The sequence below is a fragment of the Schistocerca nitens genome, chromosome 8, assembly GCF_023898315.1.
Source record: "Schistocerca nitens isolate TAMUIC-IGC-003100 chromosome 8, iqSchNite1.1, whole genome shotgun sequence".
NCBI classification, from domain to species: Eukaryota; Metazoa; Arthropoda; class Insecta; order Orthoptera; family Acrididae; genus Schistocerca; species Schistocerca nitens.
In genome coordinates, this window is record NC_064621.1 from 57,499,454 (window position 1) to 57,513,206 (window position 13,753).

Here is a 13,753-nt window from a genome sequence, read left to right on the forward strand (position 1 = left end):
CAGTGAGCAGCTGATACATGATGGACGTGCTCTGTCTTTAGGAGCATCAGGAAGAATGCATTCAGCGTTTTTCTTGACTATTTTCATTAACAGTTTATGAAAGCACTGCAGAAGATTTCTATACCGCGTCCAGAGGGAGATTTGGTTTTCATTTACATAGACACGAGACAAGAGGATAACGCTGAGAGCCTTTTAGCTGCGCCTGCTTGGTTGAGTCGCTATGCAGACATCTGTCCCTTGGCAATTAGGCCTGTGCTGGACTGTCGGGTACACATGCTGGTTGGGTAAACACATACGCAGGCGGAGGCGTCTCGCATGACCTGTTAGGATCGCTAGGGAGAATGCACCCTTTGCTATTCTGGGCACTAGAACAGATTTCTATGGCGCGTTCAGAGGGGAGACTTGGCTCTTATTTACATAGACATGTCAGTATAACATTTAGAACCCTTTAGCTGCACCTGCGATGACGAGTTGATAGTCAGACATCTCTCACTCAGCAATTAGGTATGCACTGGACCGGCAGGTACGCATCGTGGCTGGCTAAACATGTGCGCAGCTAGATGCATCTCTTATGTCCTGTTATGATCACTAGGACAAATGCATTCTGTGCTATTCTGGGAAGCATTGCAAAAGATTTCTATAGCGCATCCAGACTTGGCTCTTATTTACATAGACCCGTGAGATCAGTATAACAATCAAAGAACTCTAAATGTATACCCGAATATAAAGGTGACTTTCACCTGCTTGCTGCAGAGCAATATCGAGCCACTATAGGGAGCAATTTGCTGATATTTGCCGTCTAATTTCTTAACGATGGTTTGAAAGCAATTTTACGTGCAGTGAGTGTTTGTGCAACTGCATTATTTTCAGCTGTGTAAGCGTTTTGAGCTTGTTGGCAGAGCATTATATATACATTATTCTGACAATTTTATGCATAGTGAACGTACCTGTTGCATTATTTTGTGATCAGGTCTGTAGGCTGTTCCATGCATTATTTCGGTAATCATGAGTTGTTTGCTTGTCTGTGTACTGCATTATTTCTGTGATTTACGAGTAGTTTACAGGTCTGTAGGCCGTGCAATGCATTATTTCGACAGTTTACAAGTACCAAGCTTGTTTGAAGGGCATTATACATGCATTATTTTCGCAATTTGCGAGTTCTTTTCATGTCTTCACAACAGTGTACTGAATTATTTCGGTGATTTGCGAGTAGTTTGCAGATCTGTAGGCTGTTTACTGTGATTCCAAGCACGTCAGGGCAAGTTTTTTTGTATCAGTCTAATAAATAAACTATATGAACTCCATCCCTATTGTTCCGAAATAAATAAAGTACACTCCTCCCTCTCCAGGAGCCCAGCACAGGCTTAGTCCTTTTGTTTTGCTATTTTTCCCCAGACCGACATGGAACGATAGCACTCTCCAGTGGCAGTACTTTGTACTAGATCATTTGGGCTTTGGACCGCATGATGAACACACTGGATGGAGCTACTGCCTATGACAACTCAAATTGTTTACATAAACACTGCATGCAGAATAAAGACTTAATCCATCATATCCAGCAGTCCAGCAAAGGCTAAGTCATTTTGCAGCCAGTTCCAGAGTGGTGGTTGGATGACTTAGGTCAGTGGAGGTAGCCCAAGTAACCTATTTTCCCACCATTTTCGTAGCTTAGTGAAGGTAGGGCAAGTGACTTTTTCCAGCTGAAACTTGAACTTCCTGCCATTTTCTTGGGGAGCGGGTGTAGTGGGGGGCAGATGGTTAGGTTAGTGGAGGTAGCCCAGTTGACCTATTTTTCCACAAAAATTTGAACTTCCCACCAGGATGTCATAGCAGTGTTGCCACTTCTATCAACGCCATCTTGAATAATTTTGGCGACAGTGCAATGTGGGATGACGCTGGCCTTGTCCCACTACTGTCAGCAATACCTATATAAGACAACAGGTGTCTGGTGCAGTTGTTAGATTGGTGACTGCTGCTATAATGGCAGATTATCAACACCGAAGTGAGTCTGGTGTCATAGTCAGCGCATGAGCAATGGGACACAGTACCTCTGAGGTAGCGATGCAGAGGGGATTCCCTGTACAATCATTTCACGAGTGTACTATAAATATCAGGAATCCGGTAAAATATCAAAACTCTGACATCAATGTGGCTGGAAAAAAGATGCTGCAAGAATGGGACTACCGACGACTGAAGAGAATCGTTCTTGATGACAAAAGTGCAGCCCTTTCGCAAATTGCTGCAGATTTCAGTGCTGGGCCATCAGCAACAGTCAGCGTGCGAACCATTGAACGAAACATCATCGATATGGGTTTTCGGAACCGAAGGTCTACTTGTGTACCTTTGATCACTCCACAACACAATGCTTTACACTTCGCCTGGGCCTGTCGACACCAGCATTGGAGTGTCGATGACTGGAAACACGTTGCCTGGTTGGACGAGTCTCGTTTCGATTTTTTTCGAGTGGATGTACGTGTACGGGTTTGGAGACAATCCATTGACCCTGCATGACAGCAGGGGACTGTTCAAGCTGGTGGAGACCCTGTAATGGTGTGGATCGTGTGTAGTTGGAATGATATGAGACACCTGATACGTCTAGATACGACTCTGACACGTGACACGAACGTAACCATCCTCTCTGATCACCTGCAATCATTCATGTCGATTGTGCATTCCGACCGACTCTGGCAATTCCAGCGGGACAATGTGACACCCCACACATCCAGACTTGCTACAGAATGGCTCCAGGGACCTCTTCTGAATTTAAACACTTCCACTGGCCACTAAACTCCCCAGACATAGCTATCTGGGATGCCTTGCAACATGCTGTTCAGAAAAGATCCCCAACACTCGTACTCTTAAAGATTTATGAACAGCCCTGCAGAAATCATTTTGTCAGTTTCCTCCAGCACTACTTCAGACACCAGTCGAGTCCATGCCACGTCGTGTTGCTTCACTTCTGCGTGCTCGCAGGCCCCTACACGACGCTATTTGGCAGGTCTCCCAGCTTTTTTGGCTGATCAGTGTACATTAACCTCTTCGTGACTCAACGAATCTGTTAGTGAAAACATCAGCACATGTATAGCAGGAAAATATATGTATAGTTTCTGGAAATAATCATTTCGAATTGGTCAATGTCCTGGTGCAAGTCTTTCAACTGCACATCGGTTCAGTGATTTGCTCCATCTCAAAGTTATTAACAGTGGCCTCAAAAATTTCAGTGTGCGGGAACTACACTTTTTCCAAGAAACGTTGATTCAAAATTTTCCCAAAACTGATCCTTCATTGTAACTTAACTTTTCCTTCAGCTTTTCGTCTTAATGCAGTGGTGATGTAGCAGATAGGATAGAGCCCGACACCACATCTACATCTACATGGATTCTCTGCAAATCACATTTAAGTGCCTGGCAGAGGGTTCATCGAACCACCTTCACAATTGTCTATTATTCCAATCTCGTATAGCGCGAGGAAACAATGAACACCTATATCTTTCCGTACGAGCTCTGATTTCCCTTATTTTATCGTGGTGATCGTTCCTCCCTATGTAGGTCGGTGTCAACAAAATATTTTCGCATTCGGAGGAGAGAGTTAGTGATTTAAATTTCGTAAGTAGATTCCGTCGCAACGAAAAACGCATTTCTTTTAATGATGTCCAGCCCAAATCTTGTATCATTTCTGTGACACTCTCTCCCATATTTCACGATAATACAAAACATGCTGCCTTTCTTTGAAGTTTTTCGATGTACTCCGTCAGTCCTATCTGGTAAGGATCCCACATCTCGCAGCAGTATTCTAAAAGAGGACGGACAAGCGTAGTGTAGGCAGTCTCCTTAGTAGGTCTGTTACATTTTCTAAGTGTCCTGACAATAAAAGGCAGTCTTTGATTAGCCTTCCGCACAACGTTTTCTTTGTGTTCCTTCCAGTTTTAAGTTGTTTGTAATTGTAATTCCTAGCTATTTAGTTGAATTTACGGCCTTTATATTTGACTGATTTATCGTGTAACCGAAGTTTGAGTTCCTTTTAGCACTCATTTGGGTGACCTCACACTTTTCGTTATTTAAGGTCAAATGTCACTTTTCGCACCATTCAGACGTCTTTTCTAAATCCTTTTGCAGTTTGTTTTGATCTTCTGATGACTTTATTGGTCGATAAACTACAGCGTCATCTGAAAACAACCTAAGACGGTTGCTCAGAATGTCTCCCAAATCGTTTATATAGAAAAGGAACAGCAGAGGGCCTATAACACTACCTTGGGGAACGCCAGAAATCACTTCTGTTTTGCTCGATGACTTTCCGTCAGCTACTACGAACTGTGACCTCTCTGACAGGAAATCACAAATCCAGTCACATAACTGAGACGATATTCCATAAGCACGCAATTTCACTACAAACCGCTTGTATGGTACAGTGTAAAAGCGTTCCGGAAATCCAGAAATACAGAATCGATCTGAAATGCCTTGTCAATAGCACTCAACACAACATGCGAATAAAGAGCTAGTTGTGTTTCACAGGAACGATGTTTCCTAAACCCATGTTGACTGTGTGTCAACAGACCGTTTCCTTCGAGGTAATTCATAAAGTTTGAACACAATATATGTTCCAAAAATCCTGCCGCATATAGACGTTAACGATATGGGCCTGTAGTTCAGTGGATTACTCTTACTACCTTCCTTGAATATTGGTGTGACGTGTGCAACTTTCCAGTCTTTGGGTACGGATCTTTCGTCGAGCGAACTGTTGTATATAATTGTAAAGTATGGAGCTAATGGATCAGCATACTCCGAAAGGAACCAGATTGGTATACAGTCTGGACCAGAAGACTTGCTTTTATTAAGTGATTTAAGTTGCTTCATTACTCCGAGGGTATTTACTTTTACGTTACTCATGTTGGCAGTTGTTCTCGATTCCAATTCTGGAATATTTACTTCGTCTTCTTTTGTGGAGGCATTTAGGAAGGCTGTGTTTATTAACTCCGCTTTGGCAGCACTATCTTGGATAGTATCTCCATTGTTATCGCTCAGAGAAGGCATTGATTGTTTCTTGCCGCTAACATACTTCACATACGATCAGAATCTCTGGATTTTCTGCCTGGTTTCGAGACAAAGTTTCTTTGTGGAAACTGTTATAAGCATCTCGCATTGAAGGCCGCGCTAAATTTCGAGCTTCTGTAAAAGATCGCGAATCTTTGGCATTTTGCATCTGTTTAAATTTTGCATGCTTGTTTCGTTGTTTCTGCAACAGTGTTCTAACCCGTTTTGTGTACCAAGGAGGATCAGCTCCCTCGTTTATTAATTTATTTGGTATATATCTCTCAATTGTTGCAGATACTATTTCTTTTAATTTAAGTCACATCTGGTGTACACTTATATTATTAATTTGGAATGAGTGGAGATTGTCTCTCAGGAAGTCGCCAAGTGAATTTTTATCTGTTTTTTTGAATAGGTATATTTTTCGCTTAATTTTCGAATATTTGGGGATCACATTATTCAATCTCGCTACGACAACCCTGTGTTCACAAATCCCTGAATCGGTTTTGATTCTGGGTTTTTTCTCGCTACCGTTCCTTCAGGACGACCCGAATTCCATCCAGCCTGCTATCAAATTGAAAAACTGGGAATAGTAGGCGGCCAGGCTGACGTGCTTGCCACGCCTCCCCCTCCTAGAGCCGTGACGAACGAAGGGCTGCACTCCACCTGCAGTCAGGTGCGAAGCCCCTTTACATGTGAAGCACCACAGATTGCATACCTTTCCTCTGTCTTATTATTTCGAATATTAGTAATTGCTTCACCTACGGTGAAGATAACAACATCGGCGCAGTTAACACACAACAATATTATGAAGACAGTATGTGCTGTAATGCAATGTCATCACTACTTTCATGTTTCGGAGAGCGACATTTCTGATATCAGGTAGTGTGCTACTAATAATTGTGTTGGCAGAGCTCCGCTTTCATAAACTTTACCTTTATGCAATAGATATCTGATTCCCTCTGCCCAGTAACAATGCTGTATCTGCATTGCTTACGCTCCCTTCAGGTTCATTGTGCATTTTTCCCCAGTTATGCTCGCTTGGTGCTATAGTATAACATAGCACCAACACAAAGAAAAATTCGAATGTGTGTATAAACCGAAACATACTATGTTTCGGTTTATACACACATTCGAATTTTTCTTTGTGTTGGTACTTTTATGGCCATGGGAGCCAATTAGAAATTCATGTGAACAGTATATAGTAAATTTCTCGGTTTTTCGTTGGTTAATTTCGCGAATTATGAAGACAGAATAAAATGAGATGACAGTCTACAGTTCTAGATAAATAATAATGGCCTTGGAATAACGACAGTAAACTTGAACTCAATAAGAATACAGAAGAGCGATTATGTGGCCCTTGATATGCTGAAGCGATTCTGGTTCCTTTACTAACAACTTTGATTCATAAATAGTTCACATCGACGAGATTAAATAAAAGAAAACTGAAATCATCCATATCATTCAAAGAAGTGCTCATAGTGTTACTTGAAATAGAACCGTAAGTTAGCTTTCGAAAGCCGCCAAACAGTGTGTAACGCCATTTCTTTTCAGAATACCTTGCGACATCCAGTCTATCCTCCCCATGAGTTGGAAAGTTGAAGTTAACCAAAAAAAGGAACTAAAAATCCAGTTAAACACTTGGACTGTTCACTGTATACGTTAACCCTTATATAAGTGTTTGATTTTCCAGAGGAAGAAACGTTAAGTCATCAACTAAGCTTGTTGTAGTTTCCCAGGGATGTCAACAGAGCCCGAAAAACCTCTGACTAACGATAGATTTCTATGCATTAGATATCTTTACACACTTAGCCACAGGAGACACATTCCAAATGCTTTGCAAAACGTACAAATGCCGAACTGTTTGGTTTATTTACGATTTGTAAAGCATGCGTAACGTCTTACCTTTGGCTAAGTGTGTAAAGTACAGTACAATTAACACCTCTGGAAAACATTCATTATATTTTCCAGAATGTTGTGTGCACGAACATCCAACCAACGGATAATAATCATTGTAAGAAAAAGCAACAAAATCAACTGCATAACGTGAATAATTCTCGCCACATTCAGTGCTTTCATCTTTCGTTTATACATCTTTCCACATCTTCGTTACTCCCGCACTACTGCAGACAACTAATAAATAAGCGGATCTAAACGGTAATGGAATAACAAATAAATTGAAGAAGAAAACAAAAGGCGATAGGTTGCAGTGTTTCTCGTCCATAATGGATAAAAGTTTTACGCAATATTGTAGCTTAAATGGTTTTAATGCTGAAGTTTGTGAGGTCTGGCGTTGGCTGAGAAACTGTTAGAAGCACTTGAGATAAATAAACTTTTAGCTCAAAATACCTGGCTAGTACTAAATGATCAATTACAACTGAGCATATTCCCTCTTTTAAGCTTCACATGATGCAAACAATCAGTCTCATACCTTAAACTGACACAATGACACATACTGCTACACAGAATTATAACAAAATAGAATTTCCTTTCCTTCACCTTGCTTACTCCACAAACTATGGCAATATAACTTGTAACACTGTAATATTTTTCATTTCAACCACGTACAGCGTTTAATATTGCCAGTTGCATAAAATGTAATTTATGCACCTGGGAGTGGAAGGACTGGGGGCAAATAAGGACGGAACATCATTCGTATGAAGATTTTTATTATCACTTGCCAGCCAAATAATTTTATTAATTAGGGCAATAGGAGATTGAAATGTGAAGATAAAACAAGTAATTTAAATAAAATTACTTCGATCGAGAGTTTATCAAATATTTCAGTGAGATCAAATAACAAAAGGTTTTAGTGTTAATCCAAATACTCTTGTCAAACCTTCATACTTCATGTGAACATGAAGTATGAAAATTTAAATTTACAACGAATTTTATTCTCTTTCCAAAGATATACAAATCTTGTGTGCCACTGGTTACTATTGTTGATGTATGTACAGCAAATTTTAATAAGAGCAGCAAGATAATATTTCAGCAGTTGATGTGACAAGGGGTTCTGAGAAAACATTCTCCAAATAAAACTTTCATTGACATCTGATTTAGGTACTGTCCTTACTTCTGGATGTTTGCGTTTAGAGGAAACTAGTTTGGGTGGATTTGGGACGTCAAATTTCCTAGGAATGGCATTTAATTTTAGCAGTCTTCTTCCATCAGCTCTTCTTAACTCGAATAGCGAATCCTCAAAGTGAAGCTTTTAAAAAAAATCGTGAACACATAAATTATATAGAAAACATACGATATTTTAGCTGTATTAATTTTAACCGATAATTCACTTGCCTCGCACAATTTGGAATGTGTTGTTAGCTTTCATTTGTCTCTCCTACAGTTCTGTAGCCATTTAGCTCTCCGATCTTTATCTGTAGGAAATCTGAATAATCTGATCGGTGCAACACAGCAACCCATTTCTAAATAAACACACTTTCTAGCAACAAACACTATACCCAGTACGAAAACAATCTGCTACAGTAGCGTTATAGACTAGACCCAAAATGGCCGCGATCGCAAAGGATCATGGTAGCGTGACCAGACCTGTCCTGTATAGACCTCATATGCGGCCATTAATCAGGGCAAAACGAAATTCATATTTTGTACAGATAAACTGCCACAAGTCTCTGATTACTAGTTCCACTTATTAGATGTGAACATCTTTAAGTATGCGACAGGAAATTACACGTTACAAATTGAATGTAACTCAGTAACATTATCTATCTACATCTACATTTATACTCCGCAAGCCACCCAACGGTGTGTGGCGGAGGGCACTTTACGTGCCACGGTCATTACCTCCCTATCTGATGCTATTGTTATATACTGTAATTTCCACCCAAAGATCTGAAGATACTCGTGTTTGAGAAACGAGCAGTAAATCAACTAATAATTTACTTTGTCACTCTGCCACGCCTTTTTTAATTGGACTTGGCTATTCGTACAAGATTACGAACCCGCTTCTGCTGGAACATACTACCAGACACTGATTATTATGACTTCAAAGTTTGCGCTTCGGAGATGGCAAAGCTTACGTAAACCACAAGGTACCAGGTGTTACTAAGAAGTAGTACAACTTTTTAACTTTTCATAACTGGGATTCACAGTCATGTGAAATTTCTTGAAAGGCATCATGTTTACGCCAGTGACTGTTAAACTTTTTATTTCCACTATAGCAATTTCGGCCTTAGGCCATTATCAAGCGCAGGTGTTTTGGCTTTAGCCCATGTCTACTTTATACAAGCTGACACATTTATATGTCGTTGTCATTTGCTGTTATATACAACTGAGTTCAAAAGTAGAACATTGACTGAAAACATCAATCTATCCTGCTTCGAAGTGTACTAGAACTGGGCCGTAGAGACTCAATCTGTGCACGAGAAATATGTTTGTCATCTGCTCCACTTAATAACGTGACAATGGAGAGGGTCAGCTATTGTGATGGAGGCAGTGATTTACGCCGACACCATGCCTGTCGCCATATAACCAGAACATCGATATTAGTGTCTCCTTACGTGGATTGCCGAAGAGTTCCCACAGAAGATAAATGAAAGGGCTTTAAGCGCATGTAGCGTAGCCCCTGTGCAAAATGTGAGTGAGTGGAGCACGTTTGGTAGGAGGCACATCTGCATTATTAACGTATAGAGGTGACGTACATGTGGAGGTATCTATGAACGAATGAAATCGCGTAACCCAACAGTCTCGGTAAATCCAGCATAGTGTATGGAAGAAATCTGATATACGCTCTGCTATTAGACGAGGGTTGGAACTTTAATAGTGGAAACTACACTCCTGGAAATGGAAAAAAGAACACATTGACACCGGTGTGTCAGACCCACCATACTTGCACCGGACACTGCGAGAGGGCTGTACAAGCAATGATCACACGCACGGCACAGCGGACACACCAGGAACCGCGGTGTTGGCCGTCGAATGGCGCTAGCTGCGCAGCATTTGTGCACCGCCGCCGTCAGTGTCAGCCAGTTTGCCGTGGCATACGGAGCTCCATCGCAGTCTTTAACACTGGTAGCATGCCGCGACAGCGTGGACGTGAACCGTATGTGCAGTTGACGGACTTTGAGCGAGGGCGTATAGTGGGCATGCGGGAGACCGGGTGGACGTACCGCCGAATTGCTCAACACGTGGGGCGTGAGGTCTCGACAGTACATCGATGTTGTCGCCAGTGGTCGGCGGAAGGTGCACGTGCCCGTCGACCTGGGACCGGACCGCAGCGACGCACGGATGCACGCCAAGACCGTAGGATCCTACGCAGTGCCGTAGGGGACCGCACCGCCACTTCCCAGCAAATTAGGGACACTGTTGCTCCTGGGCTATCGGCGAGGACCATTCGCAACCGTCTCCATGAAGCTGGGCTACGGTCCCGCACACCGTTAGGCCGTCTTCCGCTCACGCCCCAACATCGTGCAGCCCGCCTCCAGTGGTGTCGCGACAGGCGTGAATGGAGGGACGAATGGAGACGTGTCGTCTTCAGCGATGAGAGTCGCTTCTGCCTTGGTGCCAATGATGGTCGTATGCGTGTTTGGCGCCGTGCAGGTGAGCGCCACAATCAGGACTGCATACGACCGAGGCAAACAGGGCCAGCACCCGGCATCATGGTGTGGGGAGCGATCTCCTACACTGGCCGTACACCACTGGTGATCGTCGAGGGGACACTGAATAGTGCACAGTACATCCAAACCGTCATCGAACCCATCGTTCTACCATTCCTAGACCGGCAAGGGAACTTGCTGTTCCAACAGGACATTGCACGTCCGCATGTATCCCGTGCCACCCAACGTGCTCTAGAAGGTGTAAGTCAACTACCCTGGCCAGCAAGCTCTCCGGATCTGTCCCCCATTGAGCATGTTTGGGACTGGATGAAGCGTCGTCTCACGCGGTCTGCACGTCCAGCACGAACGCTGGTCCAACTGAGGCGCCAGGTGGAAATGGCATGGCAAGCCGTTCCACAGGACTACATCCAGCATCTCTACGATCGTCTCCATGGGAGAATAGCAGCCTGCAGTGCTGCGAAAGGTGGATATACACTGTACTAGTGCCGACATTGTGCATGCTCCGTTGCCTGTGTCTATGTGCCTGTGGTTCTGTCAGTGTGATCATGTGATGTATCTGACCCCAGGAATGTGTCAATAAAGTTTACCCTTCCTGGGACAATGAATTCACGGTATTCTTATTTCAATTTCCAGGAGTGTATTTATTTACAGATCGTACGAAACAGATACGTGTTTCAAAATTTTATCGACCTTCAAAATAGTCACCAGCATTGTGTATAACCCGTTGCCAGCGATGTGGAAGTCGTAGGATTCTCTTAGCAGTGCCAGTTATGTTGACAGTTCGAGTGGCGCGGCCTATTGCCCGACGAATTTGTAGCAGTTTTGAAGTGAATGCCGTGATGTGTTTCCTTCGGTTTAGAAATCGAGTTGAGGAATGCAGTAGGTGGTATAGCACTTAGCAGCCTCATCAGTCAAACAAATCAGTAACAACTTGCACTGTACGTGCTTGAGCATTGTCCTGCAAAATGATGGTCATGTCCTGCAGAAAGTGTCATCACTTCTGTCTCAATGCTGTTCATTTTTGGTGCACAACCAACAACCAGCTTAGAAAAAGAAGTGATGACACTTTCTGCAGGACCTGGCCATCATTTTATGGAATAATGCTCAAGCACGTAAAGTGCAAGCTGCTACTGCTTTGTTTGACGGATGGGGCTGCTAAGTGCTGTACCACCTACTGCACTCCCCTTAATTAAGCCCTCGCAAGCTCAACTCGATCTCTAAACTGAAGGAAACACTTCACGGCATTCGTTTCAGAACTGCTACAGATTCGTCGGGCAATAGACCGCGCCGCTCGAACTATCAACACAACTGGCACTGCTAAGAGTATCCTACGACTTCAAATACACGATGCTGGTAACTACTTTTAAGGTCAGTAAAACTTTGAAACACGTATCTATTTTGTATGATCTGTAAATAAGTAGTTGCCACTATTAAAGTTCCAAACCTCGTTTTATACACTACTGGCCATTAAAATTGCTACACCAAGAAGAAATGCAGATGATAAACTATTCACTGGACAAATATATTATACTAGAACTGACATGTGATTACATTTTCACGCAATTTGGGTGTATAGATCCTGAGAAATCAGTACCTAGAACAACCACCTCTGCCCGTAATAACGACCTTGATACGCCTGGGCATCGAGTCAAACAGAGCTTTGATGGCGTGTACAGGTACAGCTGCCCATGCAGCTTCAACACGAGACCACAGTTCATCAAGAGTAGTGACTGGCGTATTGTGACGAGCCAGTTGCTCGGCCACCATTGACCAGACGTTTTCAATTGATGAGAGATCTGGAGAATTTGCTGGCCAGGGCAGCAGTCGAACATTTTCTGCATCCAGAAAGGCCCGTACAGGACCTGCAACATACGGTAGTGCATTATCCTAATGAAATGTAGGGTTTCGCAGGGATCGAAAGCGGGGTAGAGCCACGGATCGTAACACATCTTAAATGTAACGTCCACTGTTCAAAGTGCCGTTAATGCGAACAAGAGGTGACCGAGACGTGTAACCAATGGCACCCCATACCATCACGCCGAGTGATACGCCAGTATGGCGATGACGAATACACGCTTCCAATGTGCATTCACCGCGATGTCGCCAAACACGGATGCGACCATCAAGATGCTGTAAACAGAACCTGGATTCATCTGAAAAAATGATGTTTTGCCATTCGTGCACCCAGGTTCGTCGTTGAGTAAACCATCGCAGGCTCTCCTGTCTGTGATGCAGCGTCAAGGGTAACCGCAGCCATGGTCTCCGAGCTGACAGTCCATGCTGCCGCAAACGTCGTCGAACTGTTCGTGCAGATGGTGGTTGTCTTGCAAACGTCTCCATCTGTTGACTCAGGGATCGAGACGTGGCTGCACGATCCGTTACAGCCATGCGGATAAGATGCCTGTCATCTCGACTGTTGGGATCCAGCACGGCGTTCCGTATTACCCTCCTGAACCCACCGATTCCATATTCTGCTAACAGTCATTGAATCTCATCGACGTTTCACCAGGCAATGCTGGTCAACTGCTGTTTGTGTATGAGAAATCGGTTCGAAACTTTCCTCGTGTCAGCGCGTAGTAGGTGTTGCCACCGGCGCCAACCTTGTGTGAATGCTCTGGAAAGCTAATCATTTGCATATCACAGCATATTTTTCCTGACGGTTAAATTTTGCTTCTGTAACACGTCATCTTCGTGACGTAGCAATTTTAAAAGCCAGTAGTGTAGATAAGGGCAAACGTCGCATTAGAATATTTATGCAGGACATGCGAATATCGTGACGATATTACATAAAATTAAATGTAAGAACTTTAAGAAAGAGCCTTGTGAATGAGAGAATCTATAATTCACATGAATCCACAGATAACTCAGAAAGGGGTACTCGACCGTCAAGTGTTCTGATGAGATCAGAAGCGGGATGAAAGGCACATTTCCACTGCAAATGTGAATGTAAAATGTCATATAAAAATGACACATTCTTGTTCAACACTCTTGCGGTTTGTAATAATGTGGGTACAATCCAAGTTTAGGCTGCTTGAAATCGGACCATTATGTTGAAAGATGCCAATCATATATCAAATAAGCTAGAGAGTAGTCTGAATCACTTCTGCTAGGCGAACGCGTATCTGTATAGCTCAGTTGCTAAGGGGAACTGAA